Consider the following 13,909-nt stretch of genomic DNA (forward strand, 5'->3'; position numbering starts at 1 on the left):
CATTTACTGAACTTCCACGAGTAACAAGTACAGCACTCTGACCAAAACTGAGCACATCTTTCGTCACCTGTTATGTAAACTTTATACAACAGTTAGTTTCTAGCTTACACAAAGTATCAAGCTATTGCACAGACAAATGGTTATGTGTTGCTTAGCCACAGTCCAGTTCCAGTCTGGTGCTTTGTAGAAAGGATGTATAAAAGCAATATCACACAAGAGGGAGTGATGTTGTGCTGAACATCATCACAGCTGTGAATATGTAAAAGGCACACGGCCTGCGGCCTTATGTCCACAACTGAATCACAGCCTCAAAGGCTTTACATTTCTTCCTCTGAAATATCTGGAGTGCTGTTGTCCTCCTGGTCACTGTCCTCTTCAACGTCCTCATTGTCTTCCTCCAACATGAAAAAGGAGGGTTCAGTGTCAAAATGGGTGTAAGTGCTGGTGACTGCGCTCAGTTTCTGCTGCAGAATGTGCAGCTTGTGCAGCAGACAACAGAGCAGCCCCCTGTATCCCTTTTCTCTCAGCTCTCTGGGAGGTGCTAAAATAAAATGTAAAAAAAATAAATAATAATAATCAGATAGAAAATAAGGCAACTCTTTATGAACATTAAAATGCAGATTGTCTGCCCAGCTCTGAGACTGTACTACTACATACCATACTATGTTTCGTGATATTCTCTTGAGTGTGACGAAGGAGGCTGTATACTTTGTCCAAGGCCTTTCTCAGGTACTGGCAATGCTGGGTCATCTCCTTCACAATTATAACTTTTTCCTCTTCCATAGGCCTGACCAGCATAACCTGGTCAAAAAGTCTCCTCTTCAGGCGAAGACTCACCACTGTTTTGAAAAAGAGAACAGATGGGACAAAAGTAAAACACTTAAGCCCCTTTCACATATACACTGCAAACATAAAATGATCTAGACAATCAGTATGTGAAAACACAAATACTTGATCCAGTCAGACTGGACATCAGGTGGAATTTACCTGGCCAGCTCCCAAGTACTACTACTATGAGCTACATGTCTCTTTTGAAAAACAGAAACAAGCAAAATTGACCATAAAAAAATGGTATTGTAAAACATATAGCGAAATGTACCATAACACATACCAGTGGCTGCCCACTGCTGGACGTCACACACCCATTCCTCCGTGTCCTCCATAGAGATGTTGAGCTCCTGCTTGAGACTCTCATGATTAGCTCCTTCGATTTCTGCTCTCTGTTTAGTCCATTTAGAATGTTTAAAAAAAACAAAAAACATAGATAAGTCATGGTGTGATCCGTAAAAAGGTATGTTAACATAGGGCATTAGAGATAAGAGAATAAAGATGTTTTCACATTTGAACCCAGAATAATGTCAGAGAATCAGGTCCGGAGATAGTCCCGAGTTTCTCTTTCACACATGCAGCACACACTTAGATGTGTTCACACTTAATGTAACTACTTAGTTTGGTTTAGGCAAGGGGAGCGTGCAGCTGTATTCACACATGTGCACACTCTGGAATTACCCAGTCTTTGCACTATTAAGCTGGGAGGGTAAACTCCATTTGATGCCCGGTCCGACTGAATCCGATATTTGTGTACACACACAGCTGTACCAGGAAATGTTCAGATAGTTTCAGGTTTGCAGTGCATGTGTGACAAGGGATTAAGATGTAGGACAACTATCTAGTGGAATGTCCAAAAGTATTTCATAGTATCAGAAAAAATGTTATTTTAAAAAAAGGGGACAATATCAGTGAGTGTATCTCTAATCATGATTGAAAAACCTAAATGACAACATGCAAAACATTCAAGCACAAATTGATGAGGATATTCTTAAAGGTATGTCCTCAAAAGAGACTATGTGCCTCATGAAACAATTAATTCCTTGTTATAACAAAGGCTATTTTATGGTGAAAGAATGCAATATGTATATAAGAATGCTAATTGGATAGAAAGGACATTGAGTTGTTTGCTGCAGTCATTTGATGTCAAAAACACTTAATGGTGATTTTTGTGAGTTGTCATGATGACAACACACGCCAGTGGGGCCGTCAAGTGTGCCACAGCTAGTTGGGAGGATGTTCTTCAGAGGAAGGTGTGAGGAGAAGGGACTGTTAAACTCAGTAGCAGTGAGTCAGTGGACCATAAGCCCATTGTTCTGCTCATCTTTTGTAGCCAATGCAGCACAAAAACACAGCGATCCAGCAAGCCAGCAGCCAACCAGCATATGGCTCTGCCATGCCTCCACACCACACCAGTCACAGGACATGAGCTGAACAAAGTTGTCACTCCTTTAACCTGTGATGCCAGTATTCAAGCCCACAGAAAGTAACCATGAAATGACAAATGTTAACTTGCAGTAAAGACTTCTTACTTTGAAAAATCTTTTTGCCAGGGTCTTGTGCAGACTCTCTGTCTTGCTGTTGTTCCATCCCATGGCAAACACAGTTATCATCTCTGCTCTGCCTGTAAAAAAAATATCCACACACACAAAACCCCCCAGAAAATATCAAAATTCAGAAAAATTTTACAATCTGGTACCGTGTCAAGTCTACCCTTTTCTGACTACACTGCAACCAGCATCAGCTGTTTTACATTGCTGACAGCAATGTGGAGTTACAGTCTCTGCGCCCAATTTCGAATTCAAGAGCTCTGGCATTGCAGCTCTGAATTCTTTTTCAGACATTAACTGTTTTCTTGTCCATGCTGACATTGTGGGTGTCTGCTCCACTTTAGTCTGATGATCTAAAATAATAAAACACAAAAATTGATGTAAAGGACAGTGTATTTAAAGACAGAAAAGTCATTTCCATTATGGCTTTGTTACTGCACGTGCATAAAAAAAATCACGGCCACTACTTAAGTCAGTTGCCTAAATTTCACATTTTTAAATGGAAACATAAAGGTCGTCTTTAAGCTATTTAAGCTATCAGATGTCAATATGTGTACCAAGACTTAGGACATCTTGAGGAATGTCATCTGTCAGCAACTCCTCCACTTCTGGGGGCTTCCTAGCGCCACACGGTTTAACTATAAACACAAAACATAATGCAAGAAACATCACTGCTGACCAACTTGTGATTAACAGTAGAACTGTATTATATTTTACTGACCAGATCGATTCTTCCTAAAGTGTTGAGCTATAATGTTCCCATTCGTGTCCCTCTTCCTCAAGGTAACTCTCGAAACTTTAGTCCCTTTGTTTTCTTTTCTTTTCCAGATGCCATTTTAGATGAGAGAGAGAGAGAGAGAGAGAGAGAGATAGAAGAAACTAACAAAAAGAAGACCAAACAAAGGCTACAGTCAAAGTAAAGACAAAGAGACAAAATGACAAAGCAAAAGCTCAGAAAATTAAATTAGTGTAACAGGGAGAAGGATTAAGAAAATGGCTCTTAAAAGAACCGTTGGATTTGTGATATATGAAGAGAGTTTTTTTTATTATAAAAAAAATGAAGCAGGATTAGTTGCACTTCCATAAATGTTACTTATTGTCACTAAAAATAAAAATTTAGCAAAATGTAGATTAAATAATCAAAAGAATAAAAAGAGAAATAAAACGTGTGCCTACAAAAGTTAAGAGTACACTAACACTAATTAAAACTATCAGGGCTCTGTATTTGAGTATCAAAATGCGCTCTCTAAGTTCTTACAGTGCATTTTCACCTGTTTATTACCAAAATAAATAGTTAACAGATGTCCTAATACTGACGGAAATACACAAAATCACATAAGGTAGCATTTTTTTTGTCAAGATAGCATAAATAAAAAGCGTGTTAGCATGTGCGCTAACCTTAGCGCCTTATTGATAGTTAACATACGACCTCCGTGGCATTCCCAACTGAGTTGTAACTTAAACGTCAAACTGAACTAACTTACTTACACATGATTTGGAGACAATCACCGTGATAGCTCACGCACAGAACACAACATGACCACATAAATTGAGTACACAAACGGACTTACCAATGGTACGACGTCCAGTGAAACGTGAATGCCACGCCTCCTTCTGGCGCATCACATTTTGATTGGTGCCAAAGGTTAAAGGGTAGGCGATGACGACATACCCAACACACTGTTTATTGTAGTTGTGTACACGACCGCTAAACTCGAAACGTGCCTATGGGTCGTAATAAGCTCCTTGATCAAACAACCTATGTGGTCGTTTTTGGGTGGAGGACAGGCTGCTTACATTGGAATGAGTTGAAAGCCCCCTGCGTCGGGTTTGTAGGTTTAAGGAGCGCTCCGATGAGCGCCCCGAAGAGCGCTCCGAGGAGCTCTCCTCGAGCTTCAAATATCGGCGCGGACGGGCTTACATTGGAATGAGTTAAAAGCCCCCTGCGTCGGGTTTATACGTTTAAAGACTGCCCTGAGCTTCAAATATGGACGTTTAAGGATAGCCCAAAACTTCAGATATGGACGTTAAAGGATAGCCCTAAGCTTCAAATATTGCCTCGGACGGGCTTACATTGGAATGAGTTGAAAGCCCTCTGCGTCGGGTTTGTACGTTTAAGGAGACCTTTTTAGTCCGTAACTAACGCCAAAGGCCCTGACCAATCTTCAGTATTTGACGCGTTGGGAGTGAGACTGTGTTGGTTCTCCACGGAGAGGTGTGGCTGACCCCTGATAAAGTCTGCAAAGTCATCATAGCCTGTGCAATACTACACAACATTTGCAAGGCTAGACAGATTGCAGAACCTCTTGAGGGTGATGGTGATGAAGACAGCGATGATGATGAAGAAAATATTCACTTTCCACTAGTGTTGCTTTCGTCAATGAAAATGATGACGAAATATCTTCGTCCACGAACCTCTATCACGTGACGAAAACTAGACGAGACGAAACGAAAATGCTGGGCATGTGACAATGACTAAGACTAAATATATAATGCAATTTCGTTGACGATTAAAAACGAGACGAAATGTCTCTTCATTTTCGTTGACGAAAACGAGACGAAATAACGTTGTTTCGTCTCGTTTAGTCACGTTATTATTATTATTATTTTGAAGTTTCACTCCCAGTCTCGCGTCTGGGCTATGTCACTTCCTCAATCCCCACACGCGCATTATTTGGATTCTGAAGCTGCCGCTGCTGTGGGTCACAGTTAACGTTAGATTTAGGGTTAGCGACAACTAAAGAAACATGAGAACAAAGTGTGACTCCAGCCGGGGGTCGTGTTTGGGAGGAAAAGAAGAAACACTTTCATTACACAGACGTGGAAAGGAAAACGGAATGTGTTGTGGAAAAAGGGGAAAATGTGACCACAAAATCACAGGAAAAAACACCACGGATCTTAAGAGACACCTCAGGGCATCCCATAATGTCATTTAGGTGAGTCAAGACATAACGTAACGATACTTTCTGTTTTATTAAGCTCATGCGACATGAGGCTATGGTTAATGTGTCGGGTTTTAGCGCTAGCTTTGGCGTTAGCCACTGGAGGTGTGTGTTTGTGAGAGAGACTAGCGCGCGTGTGTGTGTGTGTGTGTGTGAGAGAGACTTGCGTGTGTGTGTGTGTGCGTGAGAGAGACTAGCGTGTGTGTGTGTGTGTACCGCGTGGCTAGCGTGTTTATGTGTATTTATTTGTGAGAGTGTAAAGTGTGTTTTTAGTTCCTACCTGACTGACTCACTCTATAGGTGCACTAAACACCCCCTTGTTGGCCAAATACTTTCACTAGTTTTGTATTTCACAGAGCAAATAACACTGAACTGAATTTAGCATCAACATACATTGGAGAACTTATTGTAGGCCTGTACATGCATGTAAACTAAAGATATCTGCATGGGTTTGGCTAAAAGAAAATGTTGGTTTCATCAATACTACTAGGTACTTTTATTATATTGATTAAATATAATTGCATCACTAAAAAGAGACTAATATACAATTTTCTGTAACTAAAACTAGACTAAAATGTCATAAGCTTTAGTCGACTAAAACTAGACTGAAATGCTCAGACTTTTAGTTGACTAAAACTAGACTAAAATGCTCAGACTTTTAGTAGACTAAAACTAGACTAAAATGCTCAGACTTTTAGTGGACTAAAACTAGACTAAAATGCTCAGACTTTTAGTCGACTAAAACTAGACTAGACTAAAAGTAAAACAGGCCGCTTAAAACAACACTACTTTCCACAGGGGAACTTGGCCCAAAGTGGACTGCCTTACAGAGCCCACTTTACAAATTTACATTTCAGGCAAGTTACAGTATATGCAATTTGAAAACTTGTAACTGCATTGAACTAATGTACCACATAGTTTTACTACACATCACCTACAATAGTTAAATACACAACAAATATTACTCAAAGACACAATATCTATTTGTCATTGGATTTATTTTTTAGGAGCTCAATTTTCAGTCGATAGTACTCCTCCTGTAGGCATAGAACTTTTTTCTGCTCTCTAAGACATCCATTGCCAACTCCAATCTTCCTGCAGGGATGGTGATGGAGCAGCAGATGCTGCTGCAGCAGCAGCAGCAGCAGCGGGCAGGCTGAATGCTTCAGGCTGAGGATCGTAGACCTGCAAATTTGAGGGGCCCGGTTCCTCTGATGGCACCATGCTACAGAAAGGGAAATAAATTTAGTTTAATTATTGTTTTGTATTAATTGATTTAGTAGAATGAGCATGCACAAGAGATATGAGAAATGGCAATGAATAAACACTGTTCTTGATATTTTGTTTACCTGCCTGTTGATATATGAAAACTTGTTTGTCCTACCTTTGTTGCATTACAATGGCCTGCATCATTGAAGAGTCAATGCCTTCCCTCAGCCCGGTGATACTAACTTCTGACTGCCCCAGTATATTAAAAACACCGTTTCTGCAACCTGGGACAGCTGCCTAGCAGGTGGTCCACCCCCTAAAAAGAAATCCAGTAACCAATAAGTACACAATAAGTAAGCATTTATATTAACATTACCAGCAGGTGTAAGTAAGTGGTATATTGCTCACCTGTGCATGAAGATTCACGTTTGTGTGCTGCAATCTCCTCTTTTGCTTTTGACTGCAACACATACCACCGCTTTTCAAAATCCTCACTTTTCCGCAATGCGGATTCAGTCCTGGACATGGAACAATGGACCAGCGCTTCACTCTCGCAACGATCCTGGAGGGGGCCTGGGAGTATGCCCATCCAGTCTACATGTGCTTTGTGGATCTGGAGAAGGCATATGACCGCATCCCTCGGGAGATACTGTGGGAGGTGCTGCGGGATATGGGGCTAGGGGGTCATTTCTGTGGGCCATCCAATCTCTGTACATCCAAAGCGAGAGCTGTGTACGGATCCTCGGCAGTAAGTCTGATTCGTTCCTGTTGTTCAAGTACCTCGGGATCATGTTCACGAGTGAGGGGACGATGGAGCGTGAGTTTGGCCGGAGTATCGGAGGCGGTGTTGCAGTCGCTCTACCGCACTGTTGTGACGAAAAGGTCCCTTTCCCGGGTTTATGTGGCCCGGGAAAGGGAAGTTTGGGGTCCCCTGCTAAAGCTGCTGCCCCCGCGACCCGACCCTGGAAAAGCGGTTGAAGATGAGATGAGATGAGTTGTAATCTCATTAAGATGAGATGAGATGAGTTGTAATCTCATTAATTCTGGGCAGAAAAAAATATTTAGATAGAAATCGTAGTTGTGATGTATTCTGACAAAAACCAACACAACCTTTAAAAATGACTCCTCTTAAAATAGTCAGAGCATTTCAGTGCATCATGCGTTGACACCTGCTGTATATTTATCCTGGAATTGCTCAAATTAACATTATAAATGCCACTGCTGAATTAAATACGGTCTGTGACTAAACAAACCATTACAGAGTGTGCTTTTCTTTTAGTGTATTTATATTAATAATAAATGACTGTGTAATGTTATAGGCCAGTTAATTTTAAAGAAATCACAAAATGGAAACTGTAAATGTTAAATGTTGTCAAATTGTGAGATGGTGCAGAGTTTAATCAGTAGACACATTAGTATGGATTAACAAAGTTTAATTTAATATCCTTTTTAATATTCATTTTGTGATCCAATTTTAGAATTCAATAATCAATAATCATCTAGGCAACAATAAATTAAACACTTATTTTGTAACCATTTTACTTCGATTTTAATGAGGCAAAGTTAATTAACCAGTTTATAATAGCTTTTTTATTTATTTAAAATAATATTTGGTAATAATTAAACATAAAAAAAGTCTTTATGGTACACTGAAACCATTGTGGACAGAATTCCGGGACTTTTTGCGGCAGGATGGATCAAACCATGATACTGTTTGCGTGTTATTTAATAAGGCAGTGGCTTTGAAACAAAAGCTGCTTTTAATGTTTTGTTGAAGTGTAGATGAGGTGGTTTAACATAACCTTGCTGAAATATAAAAGCCCACTTTCTCCGGCTAGTCAAAATAAACTTTCTAATTTTTTGGAGAAGGTTCTCCTGCAACAGAGTTACAAAAGTCTGAGCTGTTACTAATATTTAACTCCCTCCACTTTCTTCGTATACTCATGAAGAAAAAACATGACAACCTTGATTTAGTATTGCTGGATGTGATGAGGTGGAGCACCCCATTCAAATTCCCGTGTATCAAAGATTGCTAGTTAGCAGCGTTATCAACATAGCAAAGCTTACATTGTTTTTAAACGTCTCCATCAGTTTCCAAGGAGTGAGCGCGCACACACACACACACGCACACGCACACGCACACGTAATTTGTCATTTCTTGCCTCGTATTTTAAACCTGATGAAGATACCTTGTTTTGAAAATGATGTTTCTCAGTAAATGCCATGAAGAAAATTGGCCACTGAGCTTGAACTTCAAATTCATATAATAAAAAAGAAAACACATTCAAAATTGTAACTTCAAAAAAATTGTTCAATTATATTAGTTTTTCTCGATTGCTAAGACACATTTCTTGAAAGCTTCTCTCCTTTTCTCTAAACTCTGAACACAAACCCCAATTTTCAAGCTACGTTCACAAAACCTCAGACTCTTCTTGCAAAACCAAACTTTCACATCAAAACAGTTCAATATGTGCCCAAAACTGAACTTTGTTGTCAAATCATGCCCCAAGTCAATCAAAATTGAAAACACTGCTGAGCAGCCACTAAACACTACATAGAAAAATAGAAAACACAATGCTCAGGACATGAAGCTGAATGCATGTTGCAAAACAAAAAAACTTGCATTTAACACTTTACACAAAGACAAAAAACTGAAATCTTGTGCATTTACATGAAGCACTTGTACAGAACAAAAAACAAAGATCTTTTGCATTTACAGTACACATAGCATTTGTACAAAACAAACAAACCATATGCATTTGCCACTTGTGTACAGTTCGGAATTGTCCTCACGGACCATATCAACAATTAGGGGAGAACATACCTGTCCTCACACCCTTATGTGACAGTCTTTCAATTCTACAAAAAGAGAACATGCAGTTACAAAAAATATACATGGAATACTAGGCCTACAGACAGTTAGACTAACCCTCCATTACCATACTACAGTACATTGGCACAGTGATGTACTGAAACATACATTTACTTACAGTATACTGTGGTACAGTATTGTGAGAATGACGACAATTACAGCCGGATGATACAGCAAAAAAAATGATCCATAGGCAAGGTTTGAGGTGGGTCATCAAGGCGATTCTTTATTCATTGTCCTTGGCAAACCGTATAGGCACATCACGATCACCAAACAAAAGAGAACCCCAGGTTGCCAAAATGGCGCCTATTTATAGGGTGTCAACCTATTACCCTGGAAGAATCCATTCTCCAGGATCCCTGGCCTAAAACATTTTTAACCCACCATTGTTTTTATTTCTGTATCTGCACCCCATCATCTGTGACTTATATATATCCTACTCTACATCCACTGACAGAGAAAATACACCAATACACTTCATATTACCTCCACTAAAATACAATACACACATTTACCACCCCCACACCAATTTACACTTGGCTGCCCCCGGAACTATATAAGTGGCGTCCGTTTCCTGGGGAAGCCTTTTGCCTGCACACCCGGAAGACAAAAGACTGGTGAGTACACAACACTCTTGATTTATCCACTGCACACTCATTAAGCAACACAATACATTTTTAACTTAGCTCCTTGTTTGATCAATTAACAACTTAATAGGCACATTTAACCCCATGTCCCTCTGCTCTAGGTAAACTGCGTGGCCTACACAGCACCTATCAGCCAGATCAAGACCCGCCAAACATCAATCACATGGCTACAAATCCAAAAATAGTGTTAAAATGTATTGTGCAAATCTCTAATAAAGTGCTGTTGCTCTTCTTAAAGTGTCTGTGCAATTATTAAAGTGCATCTGTATTCATACTCGGTCTAAAGTGCGTGGTGCCATGTGTGCAAAACTGGTGACGATGTGCTCTTCGTCACATTTCCTCCTCCCTCTCCCCAAAGAGAACAGTACCTCATTCCTCTGACACTCTGGACAAACAGTCCGCCACCACATTTGACTTCCCCGACCTGTAGTGCACCGTGAAGTCATAGGGCTGCAGAGCCAGATACCATCCAGCGATGCGCATGTTGGCATCCCTCATGCGATGCAGCCACTGTAGAGCCCGATGATCAGTTTCCAGGAGGAAGTGCCGTCCCAGCAGATAATATCTGAGGGTGTCGATGGCCCACTTCATCGCTAAGCACTCCTTTTCTACTGTAGAGTACCTTGTCTCTCTGTCCAGCAGCTTCCGACTTAGAAACACCACGGGTCTTCTCTCTCCTTCCACCTCCTGCAGCAACACTGCTCCCAGGCCCACTCCGGAAGCGTCCGTCTGCAGGATGAAAGGCTTCTCAAAATCAGGACTGTGTAGGACTGGGTGAGTGCAGATGGATTTCTTGAGGTCCCTGAAGGCTCTGTCACATTCATCAGTCCATTGAATCTTGTTTGGAGCAGAGGCTTTGGTTAGATCATTCAGCAAAACAGCTTTATCCACAAAATGAGGCACAAACTTACGATACCAGCCCACCAGACCAAGGAATCCCCTCAACCTCTTTTTGGTAGTGGGAACAGGAAAGGATGCGATGGCCTCCATTTTCCCAAGCTGTGGTCTAATTTGTCCAAAACCAATGACGTAACCCAAGTACTCCACTTCTCTTTGGGCAACAGCACACTTGTGAGGGTTAATGGTGAGGCCGGCTGCCCCTTTTTTCTGCAGCACCTGCTGCAGATGAACCATATGCTCCTCCCATGATTGGCTGAAGATAACTACATCATCCAAATATGCAGCCACACAGTCAGACAAATCCCTCAAAACATGGTCCATTAGTCTTTGAGATGTGGCTGGCGCCCCCTGGAGACCAAATGGCATGACCTTAAACTGATACATACCGAATGGTGTTCTGAAAGCTGTCATCTCCTTGGCATCTGGTGCCAAGGCGACCTGCCAGTAGCCCTTGCTGAGGTCCAGTGTGGTGATGTACCGAGCTCTTCCAACTCGCTCCACCAGATCATCAATCCCAGGCATCGGGTATTGGTCAAAGTTGGACACTGTATTCAGGTATCTGAAATCAATACAAAATCGGAGTGTACCATCCTTCTTTGGGACCAACACAATGGGACTGCACCACTCACTGCAGGAAATCTCTATTATTCCCAGCTCCAACATCAGCTTAATTTCCTTCTGCAGCAGAGGAATCAACCGCTCAGGAATCCTATAGCTTTTCTGACGCACTGGGGCCTCTCCCTTCAGCCGAATCCTATGTTGCACCAGTGAGGTGAAACCTGGTGTCTCTCTGAAGAGCTCTGGGTCAAGCAGGGGCTTCACCTCTGCCTGCCGGGTGAGGGACAGATGTGACAGGTCCACTTCTGGGCCCTCGGCTGTTGTGGCAGTAGCTGGGAAGAACTTGTCAACAGTTTCCTCCTCCTGAACCGCACGGACCAAAAGCTGCTGGTGCACAGGCTCTGAACGCACCTGGAACTCCTTAAGCAGGTTAACATGAAAAGTCTGATATTTTTTAAACCTGTTGTGCATAAAAAGTTCATATGTGACCGTGCCCATGCGTTTGCTGATCTCATATGGCCCATGCCATTTAGTCAGTAACTTGCTTTCACTGGTTGGCAGCAGTAACAGCACTTTTTGACCTGGGTGAAAGACCCGCTCTCTGGCCTTTTGATCATACCACACCTTCTGGTTTCGTTGAGCTGACTCCATGTGTTCATGTGCAAGCGCCGTCATCTCCTCCAGTCTCTCCCTCATTTTTACCACATATGCCACCACATTTTCTCCTTCTGGCTTCGAACTCTCCCAGTAGTCTTTCAGCAGGTCCAGTGGTCCTCTCACCTGGCGCCCATACAACAGTTCAAACGGAGAGAAACCTGTAGATGCCTGTGGGACCTCTCTGTAGGCAAACAGAAGGTATGGCAGCCAGCGGTCCCAATCGGAGCCTGTGTGGGATACAAACTTGCGCAGCATGTTTTTCAGTGTCTGGTTATAGCGCTCCACCAGTCCATCCGTCTGGGGGTGGTAAGGGGTGGTCTTAATGCCCTTTACTCCTAACACTTGATAAACCTGCTGCAACAGTTTGGACAAAAAATTAGTCCCACAGTCTGTTAAAATCTCCTTGGGTATGCCCACTCTAGAAAAAAGTTGCACAAGGCAATCTGCTACTTGTCTAGCTTTGAAAGATCTGAGGGGGAAGGCTTCAGGGTACCGTGTGGCATAGTCGCAGACAACCAAAATATAACGGTGGCCTGAGGAACTTTTCTCTATTGGGCCTACAATGTCCATGCCTATCCTCTCAAAGGGTGTATCAATGATGGGTAACGACTGTAATTGGGCACGTACGACTCCTTTAGCAGAGGTTAGTTGGCAGGTTTCACATGAAGCACAGAAATGAGAGACTTGAGTGTACATCCCTGGCCAAACAAAACGGCTTGCAATCCTGTATAGAGTTTTCTGGAAAGCCATGTGGCCTGCCCATGGAATTGAATGACCCATCTCCATAACTCTCTGCCTAAACTGTTGTGGCAGCGCTAAAGTCTCAGTTTTTCCCTTTTTCTGATAGAGAAGACCCTCCTTCACCATGTAGGTGGCATCATCTAAACAGCTTGGGTTATTTTGCTTTATTTCGACATCTGTCACCCTTTCAAACCAGTGCTTCAGTGTCACATCTTGCTTTTGCAGTGAGCTCAGATCTGGGGGAAACTCAAAATCAAGCAGTTCTGGTGGTTTAGGAGGGCTTTGTGCTCGTAGGGAAATCATGTAAATAAAAAGCATAGTATATATATACACACTCTGTAGATCGGTTGTCACTTTCACACCCCTGCTGTATATCATGTTTTCATTAGTATATCATACCCATAAGCTACTCACCTGAAAGGATGTGTTGAAGTCTGCTAAGGGCTTGAGAGCCACACTCAGGAAAAAGAAGTATGCTTTCATCTCAGGGTAACGGAGATGTCCTGCCATGGCACAGATTTTGGTGTTTCTCTCATCCCCCTTAATGGCTCTAAAAGTAGGCTTTTAGAGCTGCCCACTGGTTGAGCGCTCGTTGGATGCAGGTGAGGAGGCTGAGCCACCTAGTGGAGCAGTACCTCAGGAGCTTTAGGGAGTCAGTCTGTGAAGTCGACACATTTTTTATACAACTCACACCACTTTGCGCTGAAGGAAAGAGACAGTAAAGTATTAGTAAGTAAAGTTAAGTAGATGGTATGTATTAAATTGGTATGGTTAGTAATCATTGCAAGGAACAAAATAAGGGCAGTTGTGGGAGAAGTATGGAAATCATTTACTTACGTGAATATGGAGAATGTTTCTTAAAAGCTATATTTTTCAAAAATAATACACCCAAGGGTCATTTAGAGGGATGCAGAATAAAAGTATTGCTTAGGCTAAATTAAGTATTCTCCTGCTCCTGGAGAGCTACTGTCCTGCATGTTTTAGGTTTCTCCCTGGTCTAACACA

The sequence above is a fragment of the Echiichthys vipera genome, assembly GCF_963691815.1.
Source record: "Echiichthys vipera genome assembly, chromosome: 14".
Lineage (NCBI taxonomy): Eukaryota > Metazoa > Chordata > Actinopteri > Perciformes > Trachinidae > Echiichthys > Echiichthys vipera.